The following is a 6,000-nucleotide window of genomic DNA, read 5'->3' on the forward strand; positions in this document are numbered from 1 at the left end:
CTTGTTTTATACTGCCATTCACCAAATTTAACTATAAATTGGAATTTGTCTTGATAGAACAATGTACAATAGAATTCAAATTATATCCTATTCCCTTTTGAAATTCAAGAAAGTAAAATAATCATTTGCTAGACACTCAAAACAGCAGGAGTGCAAAACCAATATTTTTTAAAAAGAAAGGCGAGTAGAAAATCTCAGATATAATTCCTGCAATCTCTGTGCATAATTGTTTATGTCAGATGCTCTATGGTTTTTTGCTAAAATAAGTTCAAGAGAGGGTAAATCAGGGGCAGGAGGGGTGAAGGAGGTAGGAAGAAGAATCAAATGTTTCAAACTAGAACGCTTGAGTGCAGTTAATTTGGTTGGTTAATTTGACACAGGCAGATTCCCAGTGCTCCCTGGATATTGCTTTTCTAAGGTCATTTAGTAGCTGGTTTAAAAGAAAAAGTTTAAATTACAATGGAATTCCATTGCTATGGTTATTCCATTATGTTTGAGAGACAAATACGTGCTGCTCTACTATCTTAGCTTCTTGGTCATAAAAGAGCAAAACAGGCAAAGCCAGGAGATAAGGCAAAATCACTACTTGAATTCAGGTTCTCTTTCTAGACTGAGGCTTACATTTTCCACTTACTACTGTCTCTTTTTTTTTTTTTTCTTTCCCTTTTGATATAGTGTGTAATATGCTTAAAGAAAGCAGAAACTTAAAAACAATCAAATACTTTTTCAGAGCAAAGAAAAGTTCCCACATAAAATTCAGGAAATGAGGAAAAAAAATGATCCCATAGTATATAAATTTCAAATGTGTCCTCTAAAGGAAGCAGAGTCAATAGCCCAAGCAAAACAACTGGCTTATTTGACCAGATTTTTCCCTGTGTTCTAGAAGAAGGGAAAAAAAAATTCTTAAGAAAAGAAAACACAGACAAATAAAATTTTTGCAAGGTTAGAAAATGCAGGGTCAACATCATATTAAAATATTTAACACAAGGGAAGTATCCAATATTGCTCAGGGATGGCAGGAAAAAACAAAGGTAACTGAAGCAATGCATTTTTGTAAAAATCACATATTCATCAAGATGTTCTGATGGGGAAAAATTAAACAAGTAGGAAAAAGCCTAAGAATATTTCAGTTCTTTTATAAAAAAATAGTTTAACCTACATGGATGCTGGGCAGTTTTTGCATTCTTACATTCTTAAAGCAGCTTTGTTAATGTGTCACATAACTTGTAACTCAGATTTTTTTCTGTCCAGGTCCTACACTGTTCACCAGCATGCCTCACAGTGGAGAGCTGATGAATTAAGGAAATAAAACATTAGGAAAGTATTAAGACTTCTGTGGTTACTTTTTTTTACTTTCTAGTCTGTGTCTCATTTTATGAAAACAACACAGATTGGAAAAGTAATTAGGATGAAAGTAATTCCATTGCCAAATAAACTTAATGGTGTCATAAAATCAAAGCATGCAAGGAAGATTCAGGTCAAGTAGAATTCTAATGATGTAAACCCCAGAAGTAGAATTCAAGACCTACACATGAACACCAAAGGGAAAAACTGTCACTGTATTAAAGTATCCAACATTCTCTTCCTCTTCTCCACAGAAATGAGAATTTTCAGAGAATAGAATATATATATATATATATATATATACATAGCATCACAGGTGTAGCTATAGCAATTACTAAAAAATATATCTCAGATAACAGTACTTTACTTGAAGATATATTTCTTGGTTTTTGCCTCTAATAATTAACATATCTGGGACCTGGGCAAACAAAATCATCTGAAATTATTTCCTTCTTTGTCATCATGAAAAAATATGGGCCTGTTTTTCCCTTGTGTCCTCCATACATATGCACGTACACAGACACAAAAGCCATCTTATACCACACTTTGAGCATTCAGGCTTTGCCCTTTCTCTGCTACTGAGACAGAGGAAGCTCTCGAAAAGAGCAATGAGAGTTTGGAAGTGGGGCTGGGGAGGCCTGGCAGGGCAGTGACTGCTGGGGTGTATGTGCAGTGGTTCCCTGGGTGGAAGCTTAGCTGTCCTGTGTGTGCACCAAGCAAAGGATTGTGGAGAAACTGGTCTGCTATTAATACAACAGTCATCTCTATGACTGCTAAAATTCATTCATACACATATACTATTTTTCCACTTACGTGATTTTCAGGTGGATTTTCAGTTAGATACTGAATACTCCTATAGAGTTAAATCTGTGGCAGATTTATCAGGCACTTTCCTGATATGCAGAATTATGAAGCACTTTCCCTCATATTTTCAGAATAATCAGGTGCATTCACATTGTTATGCTATCAAAAAACTCTTCTTGACAGGGATTCTTTCAGCCAATTTGCCTTGCTGTTCCAGAGATAGGATTTGTGTCAGGTCAAACAACCCTCACTTTTCCTTTGACAAGAGGACGATGACAGATTAAGCACACACTGAAAATGAGCACTAAGAAAAAGAGATGTTTCTAGGGGGGAGTAAAGGCCACCTTTCTTCTTGGAAGGCAAGTCGTTAGGAAAACTACTGGGCTTTTTGTCCGCAGGCTAGCTCTTGATCCCAGCACGCAGCTGGCAACTGTGGTTGCTTGGCTGGCTGTGGCTGCAGAGGCAGCGCTGTTGCGATGCTGCGGTGGAGCGCGGGAGCTCCCAGCGTGGCAGCATTGCTCTTCAGCCACTCAACTGTCTGCTGCAGAATACAGGACTGCAAAAGAAAAAAATCACATCAGGTGAAGGGCATCCTTCTCTCATTTCAATTGTGTAATAAAAGTTCTTCACTCCAACACTTTTGTCCCCACTGTAATTAAGGCACTCAGCAGAGCAGTGACACCTTCACTTTACCATATAAATGGTGGTTTTGAACCAATATACTATACATTTCATGGTGAAATAAGAACTGAAATGAGTATTCTGTAAAATACTTGGACTGTTTTAAAAGGATCCTCAATGCATTGAAGTCTTAGGACTGCAGCCGTGAGACAAAGCACAAGGTAGAAGTAACCTGTGCCATAAATCACTGCATAATAACCCAGCAAGCACCTTAAAATCAACCTGACTTTCTTTACCCAAACAAATAATGAGTATTTATTCAGTATTTTGCCAGACTGTTCATCAAATTGTATTGATTTTTATCAGTTCATAAACATATCTCAGTTTGAACTTTACTACACTCTTCACAAAACACCTAGATTAAAAACCTAATGAAAGTGTTTCAAGGCTTGGAAAAAAGACCAAATAAGCTGTGTTTATTTGGTGGCTGACAAATACTCTTAATATTTGAGACAGAATGTCTACAGTAGCTTTTTAAAGTATCAAACCTTTTTTAATTTATTCATTTCAGAAGTCTTGTCAAGTAGAAACACATATGGGGGTTCTTGTAAACTCAATGGTAAGAAGCAAAATCCAGGAACTAAAGCAATAATATTTGGCATTCTGGAAAAGCAAATTTGAAGTCTGATAAATATCAAAATAAATTTTAAAATATCATAGCAAATGCTCCTATACATCCAAAATTTATCTTCTCAAACAGGATTAACTGAATAATTCATAAGTGCTGCAGATGGAGAATGAATGAGTTTGCTACACTAATCTTTTTGAAAGTGATTACCAGCATTGCATGGGGTTCCCAGTACTCCCTTTTACACTATGAATGGATGTTTTACTTCAGTTTCATAAATGACCACTCAGAAGGACTTTTGTCCTTCTGCCATCATTATGTATGGAACATATGCTGTTGCCAGCAATTTTTTTTAATTTTGGTCTTGTAGTTTGTATTATTTTCAAAAATAGTGCAGCATTACAATTGGGCATTTGTGTTCCATGGAAGCAGAAGATTTTCATGCATAGGACTGAAACCAAATTCTCATTTTACAGAAAAAAGATCATGCTAAAGCTGTTGATTGGGTTAGAGATTGTGTTTAAACTCAGGACTACTTCTTTTACTCTCAACTGTTGGTACAAAGCAGGGACTTCAACTGATAATATCAATTTTATTACCTGTCAAATGTAGTTTATAGCAGGTGCTTTTTCGGTGACAGCATCCCCATCCCCAGAATGATTTAATCTCAAAGCCAAGTAAAGATAATGTTCCTGTGCAATCAACAAGAATCCAATTAGTGCATGTGTCTCCTTGGCTTTATCTCCTCTCTTCAGGCATTACTACGGGGATCCAGCTCTCGCAGCCTCTCCCAGCCTTGTGCAAGCAAACATTTCTTGGAGCGGAGGAGCTTTGCACTGGCCAACACACTTGTGGCATGCAGTGCTTTTGCACACTTCTGCTTCCCCTTCAGATGGGTCCTGCTTCCATCTTTGCCTTCCATGAGTGCCCTGTGATCATACTACCCAAATATATCTGACACCATCTGTGGCCATTGTTAGTAGAGGCTCAAGTTTTCTTTCCAGGTGGTAACAGGCAGTTCCCATGGGGAAGAGGAAGGCAATAAGAGCGAAAGTTCTGGGAGTGAAACTGCTGGCCACAGGAACTGCACAAGAACTGAGAATTGGGTAGAGCACCTGCAGAAACCTGAACAGGTTTCTGTTCCTCTTTTTTCCTTCCCTATGACACAAAGGAATAAATTTCTTTTCATTGCCACATTTCCTTTAGGAAACTAAGGCAAAGATCATGTGCTGAATGCTGAGTCACTGCTTTGATTTATGCACCCATTGCAGTTTGTGTTTTATCCCTGCATGTTGAGTAATCACATGACTTTGCAAACTATTGCAGTCAACTTACCTCCACAATTAAAATATTCTCCATAAATATACAGGAAATGTTTAGTATGACTGTAAAATAACACATAATTTTAGGGCCTTTATTTTTAAAAGTTGTTCTCCTTAATTTTCTATATTTGATCCTTTACAAGAGAATAATGAAAAGTAAGCAATACTATTAATTTTTTTCTAAACTAAGTATTTTATAATTTCCAAATAGTTTCCAAAAGCTATTATCAACTACAGTTTACTGGTAAAGAGACAGTTGTGGAAATCACTGCAGGAAACAAGAGGTGCTATCTGGAGCTGTATTTATGTTTGCCTTCTAGTTCACTGAAGGAAACAATAAAACAGGGATCCTATCAATTGGACACATGCTGCTCTTCCACAATGGAGCACCTTTACTTTTCTCCCTTTTGTGTCCCAGAAAAGCATTTGGTTTAGCAAAACCACATTTCCCACCCCTGTTTTTCTTGTATTTTGCTTTGGCAAACTATACTTTCCCCTTAAGTCAGCTCTGCATAGAGTTCCATTTGGGTACAAGACCACTCAGTTCTCTGGGTCCTAAGTACACTGCAGCTGCGTGCAGTACTGCTGAGATATAAATAGATCACCATCTCAGCAGGTTTTAAAGCTACAAATAAGCTTATTAAAATTGAGACATTGCACAAACTGCATTCAGTTCTATTAATGATTATCCTTCCATTCAGGAACACTGAATTCAGTTATTCCATCGCATTGCATGGAAAGGTGACAGTCAAAGTGATGTCTCTGCATCTAAGTTTACAGTACATATTTCTCTGAGTAGGAACAGCAACTTTTCATCAGGCTAATGTTTGAGAATTAAAAGAATGTATAAAGCAATTTTTTCTTTTTTTGCTTAGAGGAAGCTTATCTTTATATTCTTGCATCAAATTCAGCTTGGTAAGAGAGATAAAATGTACAACAGGTATTGCTGTTGCTGGTGGAGGTTTAGCAGCTAGATGAACTAGTTAAACTCCCACCATGGTAAATACTGTTCTGGGTTTCAAAACCTGAATAATCATCTGTTTTAATTTCCAAACATCTGATGTAATAATGATTTCATTTGGTAGTCTACCTTTTACAATCCTTTTTTCTCGGATAAACATTAGATTAGTCTCCTGGTGTCTAAACAAATGCTAGTATCTCTAAAGATCTAGAAGAGACATGGAAATAGAAGACTTGGAAAAAACTTTCTTTTAGTTTCTCCTTCAGTTTCCCTTTTTGGGGATGATAGAGCTTTTTGACTTCTTTGCAATCTTACCAAGC

The sequence above is a fragment of the Serinus canaria genome, chromosome 4, assembly GCF_022539315.1.
Source record: "Serinus canaria isolate serCan28SL12 chromosome 4, serCan2020, whole genome shotgun sequence".
Classification (NCBI taxonomy): Eukaryota; Metazoa; Chordata; class Aves; order Passeriformes; family Fringillidae; genus Serinus; species Serinus canaria.